The following is a 21168-nucleotide window of genomic DNA, read 5'->3' as shown; positions in this document are numbered from 1 at the left end:
TTCACTAGTGATAAGACATGTAAATCAAAGTGCAAATTAGGCCTCTTATCAGATCACAATCTACTGCTGTAATCCTTGGTACATGTTTTACTAACTTAATGCCATACATCAGTAGCTACTTCTGGATATTCCTAATTACTCTTCGGAACTGTTAATTTGGCAATGCCTGGAAAAGATCATATTTATTCTCCACAGGTAACTGAAGTATCATTTGTCAAGCTATTGAGAAAATAAACTAAAACTAGAATTTTTGGCTTACGAAAGTGCTTTTAAAATGCTTGTGAATGTTTTGCCAAGTAGGCGTTAAATCTTTTAAACAATCTTGTTTTTTTTATATTGTTTGTAGCTTTACACTGGATTCAAAATGAAAGTTACTTCAATATGCAAATGAATTAAAATGCCATGCAATTCTCAGCTTCCATGTGCAGATTACTGACACAGAATTTTCATCCAGTAAATTGCACAAATAAGTAATGTGAGATTTGTATTAAAGTTTATATAAACAAGGCCCTTCAAAGGTGAAGATTATTTGCCTAAGTTAATCAACTGTATACAATTATTTATCATGTTGAGGGGGAAAAAAATCTCATATATTAAGGCCCCAGTTTTACAGTAAGACCCATATAAATAGAGCTGTGAGAAGCCCCACTTTCGTGGGACCTGGTAATGGTACACATGAAGAATGGTGCTTAGGGTGAGATTCCAAACAGAATTTCACGCTGTACTTGTACTGACTGTAATTGTAGCTGAATCAGGCTCCAAGGAACTAGACACAGTTAAGAAGTGGATCTCTAGTTTAAAACCATAACATTCACTTGATTTTTAGTGTGATGCTTTTGGTCCTGTTTTGTTAGGGGAAAAAATAAGTCCTATTCTTGACATCCTACCCGCTAGCAAAGGGATATAAAAGAAGACAAAAATGGGGCAGCAGAGGAGAACAGCTACTGTATTCAGCATCCCTGTTTTTTTCCTGGTTTCCCTTCCTGCCCACTTAGAACCCCTCAGAGTGTATCCACACCAAATCTGTGTATATAGAGCTATGCTGATTTTTTATGCATTTGAAAACTACACTTTCTGACTCATTCTTTCCAAGATCTGATGGATTTTTACTAGTGAACTCCTGTAGGCCTCCCCCTGCTAACAGCCTTTTGTAGCTTCCATCCTATCTCTGAGCCAGAAAAGGGCACAGTCACACAGAATTATACCTGCAAGAACCTAGTTCCTAAGGGAGTCAGGCTACTGTGGGTAAAAAGGGAGGACCCTGCCGGAAGAGTACATGTATTGGACCCCTGCATTCCTATAGATCTCAATGGGTAGCACTTTGGAATTCACAGCCATGTTGTTACCTCGTGGATGTTTCCCCATGTCCCATTATGCACGCCATGCATGCAGCCATGAAACCTACTTCAATATTTCTAATGTCTGCTTCTGTTTAAAATATTTATTTTTTTCACAGGGCCCATTTGTAAGGAGTGCTCTAAGCTGTCTTGCAAGTGTTACCATCAAGAGCTATAACTGACATCATCAGTGATATGTAATTTAATCTGTGTTTCAGAGAAGCCCTTCTTTTCACAAACATCCTGAACTGGTGAGCAGGGGATAAAGATGTTGATGGTAGCAACTTCATGGGAATATTTTGTTGCTACAACTTCACTTTGCACCCTGAAGGTAGCAGTTGTTTATAATGCTGCAATTCATTTTGATTGCATGACTTCAATATGGATTTTATTCAGTATGGCTTTTTAATTTTGTAAAGAAAAGAGATGTTTCTCTCTGACCTTATGTAGTAACAAATGAAACCATACATGAACTAAACTTTATATGTAGTCTCAATACATAAAACAGAATTAATCACCAATGACCTTTATTCATTACTGAAAGGTTTTTTGTTTGAAATCATGCTCATATCCTTTGTGTGGGTGTGCTAGCCATTGTGGCCTTCAGCCTTGTGCCTGGTGCCTCATACTCCTCTGGTAGTTCCCTGGGGAATGCACACTCACCTTCATAATTCAGCTAACATCACCTGCTTGCTGCTTGTTTAACAAACACACACAAGCATAATCATGCCTTATACTGGAGCAGCAGGAAGGGTTCATAAATAAAAAGAGATTTTTTTGCCCTTGGAAATTCACACTCAGATCCTCAGATGAATTTAGGTGCTTAACTTCCATTGTGTTCAGTGGGATTAAGGTGCATAAATAGGAGTTAGTCACTTACGTATCTTTAAGGATTTGGGTCTTCATCCTTTCGCTCACTCATTGAAAAAGAGTCTCAGAGCCTCCTCTAGGTTTTATAATTCAGTCTTCTGTCTGGCTCAAGCCAGACCTACATGGTAAATTGACTGTGCCAAGCAGTGGTACCCTCAAAACACACTGTGCTGCTGCGGACACGTCTGGTTTATGAAACAGCCCAGTGTAGCCCCATCCAAGCAACCCTGCAAGTAGGCATGGTCACCCAAAACGTATGTTGTGCTGCTTCTGGTTTAGGAGGTAGTCCACACAAACCAACACAACATGTTTAAGTAGTACTGTCTAGCACAGTCAGCTTACAGTCAGCTTATGGTACAGAAATGCCCATAGTCTCTTACTAGTGCAGCATTCTCTTCAGCCTGCCTCCTAGGTCTTTCAGCAGAGCCACCTTTTGGCACAGTAGCCAGGGACAGGACTGTTGGTTTACAATTAAGAGACCCAAGGTAAGGCATTCCCAGTTTCTGGCCTCTATCACAGATGATCCATCTGGCCCCATGGAGAGCTCTTTCCACCTCCAAGATGGAGATGGGACCCTGGGTTTCTTCTATGTCTGAACAATGAGAAGCTTAATAGTATGTGTACAGTAGGTTTCATGCTTCTGCTCATGTGTCCTGCAGCCACAAATCCCAGTTTAAGAGAACCCGTAGCAGGCAGTGGGCTATGGACATGTGCCCAGGGTCCAATGTACTGTTACAGTGGGTTTATATTCTTAAATGCAACATATATTAGGACATACAAAAAACTAGAACTCTTGGTTCCAAAATGATACCTTTTATTAGACCGACTGGAAAATGGCAAGAAAATTGTCCTTTTTCTTGTCATTTTCCAGTTGGTCTAATAAAAGGTATCATTTTGGAACCAAGAGTTCTAGTTTTTTGTATGTCTTTTTGTCTCAGACCAACATGGCTACCAAGTACACCCCTGCATATATTAAGAAGCTTTTATCCAGGGCTCATGTAGTCTTTGTTTTCTAGGCTATATTAAATGTATTTTGATTTCTGGCTATGAACAATATCCTGCTGGTGACTGCAATTGTTTGTTTCTAATGAGCTACTCTACCAGTTCATAACAAAGTCAAAAAAGAGGATGCCATAAAGATATTTCAGAGAGTTTCTTCACTATTATATAAAAGTTTTATTACAAAATTGTCTAGGAACATTTATAATCTATTCAGTATTGCCTGCTTTTGTGATACTTGGTGGTGTTCTTAAGGCCTCAGTTTCTGGAGTCATGCAAATATGTGACAATATAAGATTTTTTCTTAAAATAAGTTTCTATCCCAAATTGTTCCAAATATTTTTTTTTAAATATTATCCCAAGGCTCAAAAAAGTCAGAAGGTGAAGAAAAGTTCTGAAAGTTGGTTTATTTATTTGTTAATTATTATTCTCTATATTTCTTTATTAAAATAAAAATATTTTATATTATATTTTATATACATTAACATTTTATATTAAAATATTTTTAGATGCTATTTTATTATTGTAGGGCAGTACCTCATCATATTCAAATGGTGGAGATTGATAGTACGAATATTTCTGAAAAGAGGAAACAAACATATACAAGAAACAAACACAAAAATTCATTTGGCAGTTTCAAACACTGCAAGTCAGGTGTCAGGCAAATAGATCAGGGGTGGGCAAAATACAGCATCCATCCCACCAGGCACTTTCATCCAGCCTGCAGCACGTCCCAATGAATTGTACCCCATCCAGTCCTTCCGCCCACAAGGGTGGCAGTGATGTAGATACACCCAACTCCAACATAGCCTGTTATGCTTCACTCCCACCCACATGGGTGGAAGGGCCCTGCCCCGCTAGCGTGGGGTGGAGCTGCTGCTGCAGGATTCCCTGGCATCCCGCTCCCTCCGGGCAGCAGGTAGGGAAGCAGGGGATAGGGCTGCAGCTGGGCAGGACCATGGAGCTTGGAGCTGGGGCTGGCTGCAGCATGGAGCCCTCGCCCAAGGGGGCAGCAGCAGCAGGGAGCTTGGCTGGGCACCATGTGGGTGTGAGGGAGGGGGTATGGGGACCCCCTGCCACTCCCCCCATGGTACGCAGCCCTGGCAGGCAGCAGGAAGCACTGTGGGGTGGGGGGAGACATTCTGCTCAGTGCTGGTGCCTGGCTCCTGGATCTGGCCAGCACTGCGAGGAGCACAGCTCCTGCCGGGCCATTTGTTTCCCTGGTGCTCCCCATACTCGTGGGGCCCAAGAGAGAAATTCCAAGCTCTGGAGTGGGCTGGGATGGGGAAAGCAGCTGACTCCAGTGCCTGGGGCTTCTCTCCTGTGCCCCACAAGTATGGGGAGTGCCAGAAAACAACAGGCCCAGCGGAGGCTGCACTCCTCACTGCAACGTGCAGTGCTGGCCAGAGCCAGGCACCAGCTCCCACACCTGCTGCTCCCACATGGGGGAAGCATGGAGCAGGGGCTCCACACACACACACACACACACACACACACACACACACACAATGTTGTCTACGTTGACTGCAGGAGAAGATAGTGTGTTTCAGATCCATGCACCTACACCCCACAAATGCCACACAACCCCCCAACATACCCTATGCCCCCACACACAGCCACACCCCCTCATGAACTCCTGCACACCCCACCCACACCCCCAGACCCCAATATACACACACACCTCCCCACCATACACTCCACCATACACCCCACCACCACCTACACACCCACCCACACACAATCAACCACACCCCCATACACAATATAAAACTAAGAATTTATGTTTGAGTTATTATGCAATCACCTCTAGATACAGTACACAAACACAAAACATGACAAAAATATTTTTTGTAATAATTTAAAGTAGTTGTTTGACCTTTAGTGTATGATTTGGTTTTTTTTCTGGTTCTAAGATGGCAGCTCCCCCCTCCCAAAAGGAGTATTTCTGGGGGTCAAAGGGAGGCACTTCTGGTGGAAAAGTTCAGGGGTTAAGGGAGGGACTTATGGGCCAAAGATGGCAGCCACGGGCGGGGCAACTGTCAAGGGGCAGGGCTACCCATGCAGCCCTGGACAGCTCACCTAACCTCATTAAGCAGCCCTCCATCCAAAATAATTGTCTGCCCCTGAAATAGATGGACAATATGCTGCAAGTCTACTTAATTCAAGGAGATTAATTTGTTAGATTTTTTTTTCTTTTTTAAGACAAAAAAATTTGGTAGCCTTTTGAAGAATAGTGTTCTATATCTGATGTGCTGGAAATGCCTTGTGTATATTCTGCATATCACTGGTAACAAGCAATATTTCCATGGCAGCTGGGCAGAAAGCTGGAATCCTGAGGGATCCACAATATGGCAGCAAGTGAAAACAATAGATCTGGGACAGGTGTAGTCTGTGTATTAAAATGACTTGGCTTCCCCAGCTGAAGCCATATCTTTTTATACAAATAACAAAAACAACGAGAGAAAATACTATTTTCATTGATATAGCTTATTTAGTGCTTTTGTGTCTAATCAATAAATCCCCAAAGTCTCTCTCATTGTAATGTCCATTTTGCTCAATCTTTCTAGTTGGGAGGTCTATTTAGGTTTTCAGCAGCCTAGAATGTAGAATCAATAGGCTGAAAACACTCTTCCTTACTTTTCTTTATGAAATGTTTGTATTTTTCCATGTGAGGTCTAACAAGGTAAATTACTTTTCCAATACATGGAAGCTTTAATGCCTGGTATGGTAATGCATATACTACACAACTGCTAGCAAATGCAATAGAATCTCTTAAGGTCATCAGTGAACTGAATGAAGAGCTTCATAAAGCTTTTAAGTCTAGTCATGCAGATACAGAACATCCACTTACACGGTTACAAATTGTCTACAAGTAACTACATGTATAGGTGGGGATGGCCCATCAGAATGCCCTGCTTCTCTCAGCATCGCTTTCACTAACGCACAAATTCCATTCTTTTAAATAAGAGTATATGCCCTGAAAACCTTCCTGCTTCCAGCATAATATAATGGGGTAAAAGGGTTATGGCCAGGACACCCTGTGCGGTGCTGCTTTTTCAGCTGCGTTTTCATCTTCTAGTGGTTGCAGTCTAGAATAATACATTAAAGCAGCTCAGCACTCAGTCTAGTATAACAGAACAGGACAAAGAGCAGCAGTTGGTCAGTTGACTACAAAGATGAGCTTGAAGCCACCTTTATATCTGCACCTCAGAATGCAGGCCCGCTAGAACTAGTAGATTTAAAATTTGATTCCCAGGAACCCTTTTTGTTAAATGCCCTACAAATAAGATAAAGATTAGAATGAGTCATTTATAAAGATACCTTTTCTGGGATGGATTATGATTGTTCTTTTTCTTAATCTGACTTTCAAAGGAGATATCCTTCTCAATGAAAGCCAATCTAACTCTGTCACATTTATGTGTGGCAGGGCTGGTCAGGGGGAGTGTTGGGTGTATAACAGGTTCTGTAACTGAACAGGCTTCTCTGTGAAAATGTTTTTATTTGCATTTACAGTCTAATACAGAAAGAAGCAAAACAGGTGCTATGGGCCAGGCACTACTGCCTTCTCAAAGATTAAAAAAATGCATCATTTGAATACTTTGGGTATATTTATATGCCCCACATTTTATTCCCAGTTTGTACATTAACTCCCTTGGCATCACGCTCTGGTAAATGGCAGTAGTAATAAAACCGTATGTGGTGTTGTGGGTTGACTGAGAGACAGACGCAATAAAAGAAGAATTAATTTGGGACTGACTGCAAAGATTATTACATTTGTGGACAGATGGGCAGAGATAAGGAGGCGAGATCCTACATGTCCTGACATTCAGGGGTTTAAACAGAAATGCATATACAAGGGAACCTGGCAGAGGGAAGGATGGGCTGTGGAAAAGATAGCACAAGAGGAGAGGATTTTAATCAAAAGAAAGAGAATCCATTTTGTGACTGAAAAGTGCATTCTTATCTGAAACAAATCCAGCAGTAAGACCTGCAGAATGAGTAACAATGGGATGCACCACCTGCAGGTAAGCCATGAAACTGAATAGGAAGGGGAAGGCTGTTAAATGTTTGGGGGCATTTCAGACATGTCCCAAGTATATCACATATTTACAACTTATGGGGGATGCTCATGCTTACCACACTATATAACTTATTTCTTACCATATTCTTAAAGAACCTGAAGAGTTCACCTTTCATTCTGAAAGACTGTGTATAGGCAGTAGGCATTCGATTGGACTAGGGAGTGTACTGGCAGTAGATGTGAGATAAAAGTACTGTACAAATAGTTTTTCCCTAGCTTGGCTGCTGACCTGCTAAAAATCAAAAAATAAATTTGGTTTGTCCCAGCCGAGATTTTTTTTTTGTCCTTGCTGAGCTATAAAATCAGCTTGAAACACTCTGTTCAACCAGAACTGAAATGTCTTGTTTTGAACTATATTAAAAAAAACTCTTGGGGAGATTGAAAGTATGTCCCCTTTCATCCAGTAGTTTAGTGATTCAGACACACAGAAGGTAGAATATAAGGGTTCAGTTGCCTCCTCTCTCTGAGGGGATTTGAACTCAGTTCCTAGGAGGCCCTACCCTGTAGGTGATAAAGGATAAGAGAGTTTGCAGCACTTGAGCTCTCTTATCAATATTGTTCTACTTTCTCACAAATATTCACAGCTGCAGTATCTGGAATTTAGGCATCACATATCTGGATAAATGTTAACATTTAATTAGTGATCACTCTAATACTGAAGGTTGTTCCCTTATTTAGCTGTCATAGTCCTGAACCTCATAAGTTAGCCAAAGATCTCATCCTGTCTTGTCTCTAAACTTCTTTTCATATGTCACTTTCCTATCTGTGGAAAACTGCTATGTTGAAGATAATGAACTGGAGTCTATTGCCTCACTTGAATTTATCATCCTCAGCTGGATCTCTACAAGAGGACTGTTTTCATTTGTATTATAATTACTTATCAGTTTGTATTTTTACTATACAAAAGTTCGAGACATTTTGCAAAAGATGTAAGACGACAGCCCTTGCCCTAAAGAAATTGCAGCCTGAAATATATAAATTATACTGATTTCTAAACCTAGAAGTTAACTTAAAACTTCATTTGCAGGTCAGAACATATCTTCCATGCCCCAGAACCATCCTTGCCACCCCCAGTAAGGCTTGATCTTCTGCCCAAAATAATCAATGGCAAGGCTCCCAGTGAATGTAATGGTTTAGGACCAGACTCAGGAATGCTGCTTTGCATTCACCTACCACCACTTGGCAGGATAATTTCAACATATTTGCCTTTTGTACAATGTAATATGCAGACATTTGTTGTGCACACAGGCTGCCTCTACACGAGCAGCGGACTGCACAGTCATTACTGCTGCTCAATAGCATCATATCATGGTTAGTGCCCGCAAACACTACCATGCAGTAGCGTCTCATGTAGATGCACCCACAGTGGTCAAAAGCATTGAGAGAAATCCCCATAAAATAAAAACCTAATGGTGAAAAAGTCAAAGATTATGAAAGCTACTCAATAGATTATGAAAGCTACTCTGAGGCTTCTACTGCTATCATATCAAAGTTTTTATTATCAAATATCAAAAAATCATTACTGTAATATCAACATGTTCATAACAACAATATGAAAAACACACACTGAGTTTCTAGAGGGATATGATCTAAAACTCCACAAGGACAAAAAAATAATTGCTGAGAAAGTGGCAGTTAGCCAGTTCAATCACTCATCTAACCTGGTTTCTATAAATGTACAATAGTTAACGTGTTTCAGTGCCACAGCTTCAGGTAGGCAAGCTTCAAGAGAACTGTAAAAAAAGTGCTGGAGCCAACAAACTGGAATCAAATTAAACTAAAAAAATATAAAGAGATTCAGAAAAGCTCAAAAGTGCCATTAACCACTGATTTGCTTGTGGCTTCAGGCCTTTCAAAAGCTGATATATTCAACAACCTAAAAGACCTTCCTGAAAAGAGAATCTGTAAGAAAAATTGTACCACAACAAACAGCTGTACAAAATCAAATAGACTTTGCACTCCACTGCAAAGTTCCAACTCCTTTTGACTTCAGCTTTCAATAGATTTAATTTGCCCCAGAAACAAGAAAGTTCAGTTAACACTACTAGTGCTCTCCTCTCACCCAAAGGAGCAATGCATAAGGAAAACAAGTTGCATAGATGAATCAGTGAATTGCTTTTTCATTTCAAACTAAGTTATACATCGTTCATTCATCTCTGCCTCATACTTTGGAATATAGCCATTCAAGTCCAGTTCATCTCTGAGTCTGAAATGGTTTCTTTTATATTTAAAGACAATACAGTCTTTGAGAAACAAAACTGAACCCAACTGCTGGGGTTTGGCCATAGATTTATAAACTCACTCACCTTTTTCTTTTTAACTGCTTTTATAGAAATCTGTAAAATGGTCTTGATGAATATGGGTGGTAAATCATTCAATTAAGCCAGTAACAAACTCATCTCTATCCTCACAGTACCAGAATTAGTAAACACAATCCCACCTTATTCCGATATCCTTTTAAATGTATACTTTCACTGGGTGTCATGGATTCTATTAGAAGAACACTTTCTTGAGACCCCTGGCTTTGTCTGGCCTCTTGAGTACTCCCTGAAACCCAATGAGGCACGGTTCCTTGAGCAAGATTGTCCCTGGCTCTGCCTGCAAGACTTGGCCATTCATTCCCTGATCCTCATTAGTCACCTGTGGCCTTCCCACAGGGAGAAACCTTCCAGTTAAGCTCCTGAGAGAAGGACTCCTTTGTCAAAGGAGAAAGGAGTGCACCTTGAGTTCCAAGTAGCAAAGCAGAGAGAGCTCCTCTTCAGTAAAAACAAGGTTCTTTGGGTAAACGTGATATCTTTTTCTTTATTTACCCAAAGAACCTTGTCTTCCTATGTCCTTAGACCACTACAACTAACCACCCTCTTCAGTAAAAGCATTTCTTGGGTAAAGCTCACACAGCAAGAAGATGTTACCCCTCCCAAAGGGTTAAGCAGTCCCTCTGTCCACAATCTAACCAACACATCTCCAAGCTCTCCATAGTTAGCTGGGCTGTTCTCTCTCCAGCCTTTATAGAGGTCACCTTCTTTTTCAGCCTGCTCTGTCTACTGTTTGGTACATATCTCCCTGCTGCTGGGTGGCCTCTAGGGATATTTATGGAGGTGTCAATGAACCTATTCAATTCTTTGTTGCTGGATATACATCATGGTTTTGTCCAGCATGCTGGCATCTCTGGATTCTAGTAATAGATCTATTGGCCCTTCTTTCTCCATGTACAATCTAGTCAGCGAAGCAACATGAACACATTTAATCCAGAAACATTATAACACTGTCAGAGTTTGTCACACTCTCCTGTTGAGAACCTCACATAGCAGATAGGCTTTCTAGGACTCCAAGATGCACAGACTCATCTGTCTGTAAGGGCAAAGCAAGAACAATGTTTCAAAGCTCTGGGGCCTATGCAGCCTATTGTCTGAAGGTTGCTTGTGGTTAAACCAGAATACTGCCAGGGTATGCCCCTCCTGATTTCCCTTATAGGATTGCCAGAAGGAAAGAGGCCATCTCTCAGGTACTCAGCTCTCGAACCATTGATGATAGTTTGCAGATTTAAAAAAAAAAAAAAAAAAAAAGTAACCAAAGCAGCAATCAGAATTTCACTGATTTCCAATGCTGATCTCAAAAGTCAAGATATAAAATCCCCATAAGTGTCTTCAAATTTACTTCTGCTGCTCATAGACCCTCGGATGGTAATCTACTTCCACATAATATCTAGCGGAAAGGTAAGATTACACTTGGTTCTGCAGCAGACTTTAAACAGCCTGCATGCATGGTGCCTGGTCAGCTTGCTGCTGGGATGTTTGTTTATTTTGGTTGACATTTTCCTTTGTCAGGAATCTGTTTCTTGTTATTTAGTATGTACTGCCCTGTGCATATCCTGTCTATTTAATGGTCTTTAGATAAAAGTGGGTGTTTTCCCATGTCAGTAAATGTTCTGGGGCAAAGCTGTGCGCAGGCCTGGGAGAAAACCATGCCCTACTGTGTATCTCGCTCCTGCACTGAGTTTTCTTTGTTAATCATGTGCAAAGTAAGAAGCCTTTCTGTCTAGCAAAAGAAAATACGCATTAATTTTTCATATGAGGACCAAAGTCTGGAACAGCACAGAATCTTTAAGTGGCCCTGAAGAGAGGGGAAGAACAAAACCAAAATAACTGTATTTCATTTTGTCCCTTCTTAGTTATTTGATATTTTAAGAAAACCTTTTCTGCAAAACTACACTGTTTCAGGTCCATTCTCACACATTCACTCTGAAGATTACACTTGACCTTCAACTTTATCCTTTATTAGGAGAATTATACCTAAACACTTTTTCATTTTATTGCAAATGAAGGCAGCTGCAATGTATATTCCACCCAAACCTAGCATTAGCATTATCCCAAGAGTGGCATTTATGTTCTTGTAGTTCTTTGGTATAAATAAATATCAAAGCAGGAAGACCAATCTGTACTCCACTAGGAAAAATAAACTAAAATAATATGGCATTAATTTTGTTTGGGGTGTCTAAATAAGTTTTTATGGTTATATAGTTTTATGTCTTTTTCATGCAACTATCAGACAATTCAAGACAATTCCAGACACTTACAAAGGAAATGAATTCCAAAGCATTTAAAAAGGGCTCAGCCTTACAAATAACATGGATTAAAAATACCATGCCTTCTGGGACAAGAGATCCTATCCACTAAAATGGGAGAAAACAAAAACACCCTGTATTCAGATACTCCTCTGGTAGGTTGGAGGATGGAGGAAGGGAGTCAGAGATTGTAGATGTTAGAGATGCACTATATGATGTTAACGGCAATGGGAGTACCTGGATAAGCGGCAATGTAGGCATTTCTACTTATTTCTCACAATAGAAGCTCTTGCTTTGTTTGCCCTATTTTATTCTGAAAAAAAACTCTGTCAGTAGGATTATGACATCACAAGCACTGTACCAAGAAATAAAAATATTAGCAGTTGGGAAACAAAGGAAAATTTTAATTAGATTGTTAAAACCTCTTGCTTTTTTGCTGCTTTTTGTTAATTTTTATTGTGTCAAATGCCTAAAAATGTTGGGAGGAAGCTTATTTGTTAAGAATTGAACCCTTCCCTTTTTCAATTATTAGCTGAGAAGTCCATTTCCAACTCTAATTTCAAAGAAATATTCAGCAAAATTAAGGAAAGCCATTTGATTTCCATAAGAGAGGGGAAAAACCTCTAAAAAATAGAACAGCTTTTCATACCTTCCCAATACATGAGAAAGGGGAAAAAAGAACAAACACGTTTTGCTTCTTTTAGTTATCTTTAAAGATAAATTTTAAATATCAGATTGTTACCCTTGTTTATATCAAATTGCATCATCTTCCATTGATCATATTGCAGTGATTAATAGAAGAATGCATGGACTCCTATGCTACTTACAGTACAGAAGCATTCCAAAATCTGGTCTCGATTCATTAAATTTAATAATATAATTAAAGAAAAATCTAAGTGCTTTAAACGTCAAATTTTGGTGTATCTGCTCCATGGAGTAATTGTGTCAGGCTTATATACAGATCCGCTTCTCTAGGAGTAAGTTAATCAAAGCCTTGGACAAAACAATCTGAGAAGCTACTGTACTTTGAAGTTTATGTACTGTTCAGTTTGTTTCACTGGCTAATACAAGATATCACATTGTTTGATACATTTCCACAAGTATTTCAAGTGACATGGTATGGACACTTTACAGTGGTAGATTACTAACTCCTCTAAACCTGATTGTCTGTTCTTGGTTTAAGCTGTTTTACTTTTCATGTTGTCCCTTCTTTTGTGTTAAGATTATAAATCAGTAATTTAAAGCTGAGTCAAATCCTAGTTTAGATTTAAAATAGCCATGCTTACTAGAGAATGGGAATCCAGCCCAGCAGTGATGATCCTGTTGGATGTTACATGTGTCGTTTCATTGGCATGGAGTAGGTGATTCCAAGAAGAAATAGCAGCAGTCTACTTCAGCTTCCTACGGTGATGGCCAATGTCAGACCAACCTTTTGGACTGTACTGGGTTGAGATTAAATGTGTTGCTCCAACAGCTTAATTCACTTGCTAGTGAGAAAAGCTCTTCTACCCCATTGCTTTATAAAATAAATAAATGATGGTCATATGAAAATGTGCCTAAAATTACCATGTACAGAAACTTAATATTTTAAGTCAACCTATTAATACAAATAAGAAAATGTTACTGAAAAAAAAAATCACTGGAGAGTCGATCTATGTTTTGACCACACAAGATTGTCTACTAGATCTTGGCCATTCAGCCTAATAGATAACTGCAGTATTGGTGCTATTGTCACAAACTGAGAATTGATCTCTCATATTAAAGTGTACAGCTTGGTCTGGAGTTAATAAAAATGTATAATTATTTAATATTTATATTGCAGGAGCCCCAAGAGACTATCTTTTTTGCCAGGCAGTATGTAAATGTTTGCCAGCATTGTGGGATCACGGAGTATCTGAAGTAATTCAAATATTATGAAGTGGCATGACAATCCCTGCATTTCTCTTCCAGGTAAGAGAAAAGGTGTACATTCTTCTCATGGCCCCATAAACAGCTAAGCTGCTGTAGAAGACCAAGAAACTGACTCTTAGGACAGTGGTTCTCAAGCTTTTTTAGACTCAAGGTACCCCTGGTTAAAGTCAAGGCCGCTCTTAATTTTCACTTGTTTTTTGACTACACAAAAAGAAGAGCATTTTTTTGCAAAAATCTCAGAAAGACCTCAATAAGTCAGAATGTTTTTTAACACTATATATTCCTATTTTAAATATCTAGCTTCATCTTGTGAATTATGTATGTACACATTACTGTGTTAACATTGCGTGGTTCCCTTTGCACACTTGAAAATATCTCAAAGCATCTCAGGGTGCCATGCACCCTGATTGAGAATCACTGCTCCAGGATGATGTCTTCAGGTTGAGTTGGAAAAAGTGGATGAGAGCTAAGCGTCTGCTAGAGGCAAGAATTAACAGCCCCCTGTCCCTTTGTAAAGGCTAGGAGGCAGAAAGACATGACGACTGAAAAAAGGAGCTTCTTAAATAATTCCACTAATTAGGATAAGCTTCCCAATTTTTACATGTCTATCCAGACCAAACTTTTCAAAAGTCATCTCTCATTAAATAACATGTTCAAGATGCTAATTTAATAACTCCAGCTAGATCTCCAGTATGAGATTTTGTAGGCAATGCCTCGGAGAAGGTCATGCCTTCACACGAACAGAGTTCTGATGGAACGTGTCTTACTTGTTTTCTGAAACAGGAAATGTTTTGAAAAATTGAACAATGAAGGATATCTGAGGGCAGACATCATAGATAATGAAAAGAAAAAAAAAAAGTATTACTTGGAAATGATTGCTGCTTTGTCATTTTTCCTTAATTTCCTCAGTAAATGGCAGAAAGTTCAACAGAAAATATTTAGGTAATAACATGCATAATGGCATTTTCTTACCTGAGTCTCACTATTATTTCCTTGCTTTTACTTCTGATGAGAGGTGAGTTTCAACTGTAGTTTTTGTCTGAATGCTCATTGTACAAAATTATACAGATTAAAGTCTCTAATTTCAGGCTAAAATTCTCCTCACCTTGAGATGTGTAAAAACTTGCATCATATTTTCATTTACTTCTTCAAAAGGTTTATGATAACAAATCCTACCTTAAATAATGCCCATAATAACCTTATTCTCTGCTATGAAAGCAGAATTATGAGGAATTAAAAAACAAGGTTTTATCTTCAGTTAAATATCTTAAGTCTGGCTTGTAACAACTAATATCTGTACTATAATATCAACCTTTCTTTATGCATCAATCTGTCATGGCTAAAACAAGAACCAGGGGGTTGGGCTGCCCTTCAGGTGGTATAAGCTGCCACTGAAGCCAATGCAACCATGAGAGTTTCTACCAGCTGTGGATCTGCTGATGACCAGAATCCCAGATTTCCATCCCTGGGTCCACTATGCATGATCTCAGGCAAGTTACTTGCTCATCTGAATTTCCACAATTGAAACCTAGTGTCCTCATACTGACAGAGCTAGATCTAGTACTTACAAAGGTCCCAGTTCTGTAAACAGTTGTCAGTAGGCACATAGGCTTTGTCTAGGAGCTGAGATCTACTCACATGGATCTCTCAGGAAGTCTAAGGTCCAAGTTTGCACATGAGAAACTGCACTGAAATTTTTTTTTTTTTTTTTTTTTTTTTTTTTTTGCTGAAACCACATCAAAAGGTTACATTACTCTAGAGTACCATGGTTAGAAATAAAGTCATTAGTGGGAGCTCAGCATTGGTTAGCCAGGAAAATGTTGTTCATGCCATACATTTTTTGAGTTTTCAGACATTTTGCTATTAAAATTTAGGACAAGCAAGGTATGTTGGAGAAGAAAGAGTGACTTTTAGAATGGCCCAGAAGTTAGGGCACTAAATCAAATGAGGGAGATCTGTCCCAGAAAACCCAATTGCCTGATTGTTATATTCCTCACCTGAGATACAAAATAATTAAGCTCATACACTGAATCAAAGACAGTAGAGATTTCAACCTTTGTCTTCCCTGAGGTGTGTACCCTTCCCACTTAGCTATTGGTTAGTCAGGGGTAGACTGGGGTCTCTCCTGTCCTTGTTAAACCTGGTAAATACATTGCAACACATGTATTGACAATTCCAAATTCTCCAGTGAAAAAAAACTGTTCTGTAGGACAATTCCCAGTCAACTCAATTCAATATATTCTGAAATTCAGGCTGAAAATGTCTCAAGATAACACCAAAAAAAATCCTGATGCACCAAAAACTTGGGTAGGGGGGGCGGAACATTTCAGACTTCCATTTTTCTATTGCACAGCAAATGAGAGAATGTAAAAGGTAAATTGTAGGGTTGAAACTATTAAATCCAGAATGTTTGCATGAGTGTTTGCATGAGAATTTGCCAAATCTCTATCATGAATGACAACCTAGCTAGTCTTATGAAGTATGTTGCTTTTAATCAGTTCACCATTTGTATTCATTATGTATATCTTCCATTTTGAGTCATGAAAAATTGAAAGGCAATTACAACAAGGAAGAGCATCATGGATAACAAATGATATAACAAGAACATAAGGGCTATTAATTGGTCAATTGTGCCTGTCAGTGTGTTTAATGGGATTAAGGTAGAGGATTAGATAAAAACAATTGTATGCCTCTGAAATAAAGTAGAATGATAACTGGACAATCACTGGTGTAGTATTTGGGTTAGGACTAAAATTAACACCATTCATGTACAGATGTGTTGAGATAAGTTTCAAAAAGCTTTTTAGCTTCAGCTGTTACTTAAACAAGTCAGGGCAACTTTACTAAGTGAAATGTATTACTGCAGTGCCTGGTAGCATCACTGTACTATAAATAAGGCTGTGTCAGTATCTCCATTAGGACCCCCTATTGCCAAGGGCTGCTAATTCATCTCTTTTACATTTCAACAGCCTCAAAGAGGGCAAACAAATTAGTGACTCAGATGTCTATTTCTATGCAAAACAAAAAACAAAAAACCCAAAAAATAAACTGGTTTTAATCAAGGGTATGTAACATGGCAACACATTTTGAGCAGTTTCACCTACATATTCTCCTGAATCCACAAATAAAAAGAAGTATTGATTTAAACAATTGGAAGAGGCTTTATTTATGTAGACGAAGAGAAGCTGATGTCTCTAAGCAGCTTGTGGGGGGAGGGAAGGTTTTGGAGGAGGCACTGTATTTTCTTTTTATAATCAGCTGGCTGACCCAACCTCCAAACTCCTCAACATAAGCTTCTCTACCATGTCAAGGTTGCAGTCCTTGGGAGGGCATTTTTGTAACCACTTTATTAATTAACTTCATTAGCACCTGTCATTTAGTATACTTAGCCAGAATGTCCAAGTTATAGCATTTCAGCCATTTCAAGATGCACAAGGATGATGCTTGGCATAGTTTACCTGCATAGAGTGAGAATAACCTGAGTCTCCTGGGAGGATTGACCAAATTCTAAATTGCAAGTGGTACAATCTAAGCAGGTAACAGAGGTGATGAGAACCCATCACTCCCATTATCATTTCTTGAAGTTTTTCAGGGAAGTTTTAAAAACCTCAGACCCTTACATGTTCTTGTAACAGGTTGTTGCCTAATGTAATCACTGTGTGATTCTCAGCCAGTCATTTATCACCTTCTCCAAAGCTCATGCATTTTGGATGCTCAGTTATTTAGGGCTCAACTTGAGTAACTCTTTTAAGATAACATCTTTTTCATAAGATTGGATGCATAATTCTTTCATACAATCACCAATAAGATGCCTCAGGTCAGACACCCAAAAAAAATAATACACCCCAAATCACTAGTTACTTTGGAAAATCAAGTGCTTTAGACCAGCCCTTCTCTGTAATTCATTTTGCCAGCAGATTAACTCTAATAAACCTTAGCACCCTCCAAGGGCTCTTGTGACATTTAAAAATTTGTAAGGTATTTTAAATTGCACAGATTAAACACAACATTTAAATTCAACAACTTTTCCCCCATTTGTTTCAATTTAAATTATTGTGTCCCATTCACACTATTTTATATTGATAAAGTCCTGATTCTCAGAGCAACTTTTGTTTCTCAAAGTTCATTGGGATGAGCAACAATGGAATGTGCACGCTATCAGCCTCAATCTGATTTGTTTTCAAACAGTATTTAACCATTTTTATGTTTACAGCTTCTTCAACATCTTCATAAATTATCTGGATTTGGACATCAGACGCGGACTGGCAAAGTTCGCAGACAACACCAAACTATGGGGGAAAGCGGTCACATTGGAGGACAGGTTGGGGATACAGGCTGACCTGGACAGGCTCGCAAGGTGGACAGACCAAAACCTGATGGCATTTAACACAGAGAAATGTAGGGTGCTCCACCTTGGGATGAAGAACCAGCATCATGCTTATAGGCTCAGCAGTGCTACACCCACTAGCACTACGGTCGAAGAAGACGTGGGGGTCTTGGTTGACCACAAGATGAACATGAGCCACCAATGTGATGCCATAGCTGGCAACACAGACCAAACTCTGGCATGCATCCGCTGATGCACCTCAAGCAAAACCAGGGACGTTATCCTCCCACTCTACTCACCCTTAGTCATACTACAGCTAGAGTACTGGATGCAGTTTTGGGGCCCCCCCACTTTAGGGGGACATGGATAAGCTTGAAAGAGTCCAAAGGAGAGCAACCTGCATGATCAAAGGCCAAGAAAGCAAGCCTTATGAGGAGAGGCTGAGAGACATGGGACTCTTCAGCCTAGAGAAGAGAAAGCTCAAGGGGAACTTGGTGGCAGCCTATAAGTATATAAGGGGGGGTGCAGCAGGATCTAGGAGAACAGTTGTTCACCAGGGCTCCCCAAGGGATAACAAGGTCTAATGACCACAAATGTCTGGAAGGCTGATTTAGACTGGACATAAGGAAAAACTCATTCACAGTCTGTGTGTCCAGGGTCTGGAACAGACTCCCCCCAGAGGTGGTGCAAGCACTTACTCTGGACTCATTAAAAAGGTGTTTGAATGCATATCTTGCTGGGATCATTTGACCCCAGCAGACTTCCTGCCTACAGCAGTGGGGCTGGACTCGATCTCATGAGGTCCCTTCCAGCCCCTAATGTCTAAGAAATCTATGAAGCTGAGGCTTTTAGATACTTTTACTGCTTAGATGTAACCTGAAGGCGAGGAATCAAGGTATCCGAGACAGGCCTAATCTTGGAAACATTTGTTGTTATTATTATTATTATTATTATTATTAGGGGTTCCAAGAGATTTACACACACAAAATGTTTGCAGAACCAGGCCTATTCCTCCAAACAGACACTCAAGACTGTACACAACAAGTCTCTTGAAAAGGGTAGAAAAGGAATTTTTGTAACTAATTCTGCTACATACTGTTTCCCACAACATTGAGCAGTCTTCAGTTAACATGTGAGCACAGACATAGACTAAAACACAATGATGATATAAGTTAGATAATAAGCATGCATCAGGACCTCCAATTTTAGATCTTTATCAATAAATAATAAAAATTCACTACTTTTCCCCCACTGTGTTTACTGTTGTCAGCCAGCCATAATTCTACTTGTCTGTTACAATATTCTCTTATGTTTTCTGGTTGTAACATCTCCATTGCTACAATTATCAATTATTATGGGGATAGCATACACAAATAGAATTAAACTGTTCTGGATAGAAAATTGTGCAAAGCATATCACACAAAACCCAAGAGTTACTATACTGCAAAGCAACACATCACAGGAGCAGTGGACACATGATGGCGCTGACTGAAAGATGGCTAGGGTGCTGAAACTGTACCTTTAAGAATCTCAGGCATAAGCCTGCTGGAATAGGTTGCTACATCATACAGAGTCCCCATGTTACTCAGTGCTGATCAGATAGACTGCAAGCAGTAAAGAATGAAGCAGACCTCTGTCACATCTCTTGGCTCTTTGTGATTAGTGAGTACCTCATGGCACCAGGAATAACATGACCAAAAAATAATACATGAATGGAAGAAGGAAGCAGTTAAAAGTTCTGTCCAAACTGAAACTTTCTGGAAATATGAAGGACAATGGGGGAAAGGTTTGAACAGTGCTTCACTCTACTTATGCAAAAGTTTGGTGTCAAAAAACAGAATTGACTCAGTGGCCTCATTTCTGACAGTAATTAGTTCTGAAACACTTGACTTATATGGTTTACAATTAACTCAGGCAGAGGAGCTAAACTTGCAACTAAATTACAAAAAATTAAGCGGGTCTGCATTCCTTAAAATAAAACATCTCTGCTGTTTCAAGCACAGAACAAAAAAGAAAGGGAAAACAGGAGTTTGTGATGGCTCTAGGCTCAAGAGCTAATCTTGCAATTTTGGGGGCCTGACTCAGCCCCTGTCAAGAGACCAGATCGTTGTGGGAATCTGGAATAAAACTTAGCAAATGACTCAGAAGATGCAGAACTAACCTTTACAGCACTTCACAAGCAACAGCAGAACATGCACAGCCTGAATAAGGATAAAATACTAATACCACTAGTCCAGAGCAACTCTTCAGAGGAGCAGTGGACAGCATTATAGCAAGGGTGACTGGACCTGAAGACAAATGGGCTGCATCTAGACATGGAAGCATGAGCTGTTTATGGTGCCACAAACCAATTTGTAGTGCCACAAACCCCACATCCAGAATTTTAAAATGTGCCCCCACACCGCATATTTGCAGTGCAGGGCAAATTTTGCTATCCTGGTAGCAAAAAAAGCAAGAAAAAAGTGGCATGGCACAGCACAACACACAACAGGAGTATGCACCAGCAGACAGGCTTGTTCCTCCGGGGAGAGGCTCTGGCTGCTTGCCAGAGCTGCTCCATTCCTTTAGTTGCTCTCCGGCTCCTTCAGCACATCAGGAACCAGGAGCATTGGAGAAAGGGTAGTTTGCCTGGTCAGGAATTTGCCCAACACCAAAGCACATGTACAGGGGTGTGCACTGCAGCAAGAAGTAGCAGCACAAATTTGTGCTGCTACTATTTTTGCCACTGCAAGCACATACACCTGTATGTGGGGATGCACCCATGGGGTGTTTACTCAGGTTAAATTAGACAAGTGCACAAGTGAACTGGGTGCCAGAAAATAGTGATATTAGTACTGAAAGAAAAAGTGTCAAATAGTAGAAGGTGAAGAGATGAAACCCAAGGTTTATTATGGCAAGTGAATTCCCATTAAGAAATTACGTGAACTAAATATATGGAAAATAGATCAATTGGGGAAGATATCATTTGTAATAATGAAAGGGGGAAAGTGCTCATTATTGAGATAAAGTCTATGAAATGCAGTCTCACATTGAAGCTTATCAAAGTCTTTGATCTCCTCAAGAGGGTGCAGTAGAGGGG

General features: G+C 39.7%; 1 long non-coding RNA gene across 1 annotated transcript; it reads left to right on the top strand.

Annotated features, from left to right (window-relative positions):
- The first annotated feature begins 1431 nt into the window (after positions 1-1431).
- On the top strand, positions 1432-19583 carry LOC109285668 (uncharacterized). The gene is made up of 3 exons (XR_002093477.2): positions 1432-1588; positions 13674-13801; positions 17976-19583. It is a non-coding gene; the product is annotated as an uncharacterized LOC109285668 (long non-coding RNA).
- Positions 19584-21168: the final 1585 nt, after the last annotated feature.

This window comes from Alligator mississippiensis, chromosome 10 (assembly GCF_030867095.1).
Source record: "Alligator mississippiensis isolate rAllMis1 chromosome 10, rAllMis1, whole genome shotgun sequence".
In the NCBI taxonomy this organism is placed as follows: domain Eukaryota; kingdom Metazoa; phylum Chordata; order Crocodylia; family Alligatoridae; genus Alligator; species Alligator mississippiensis.
This window is presented reverse-complemented; position numbering and strand designations above follow the sequence as displayed.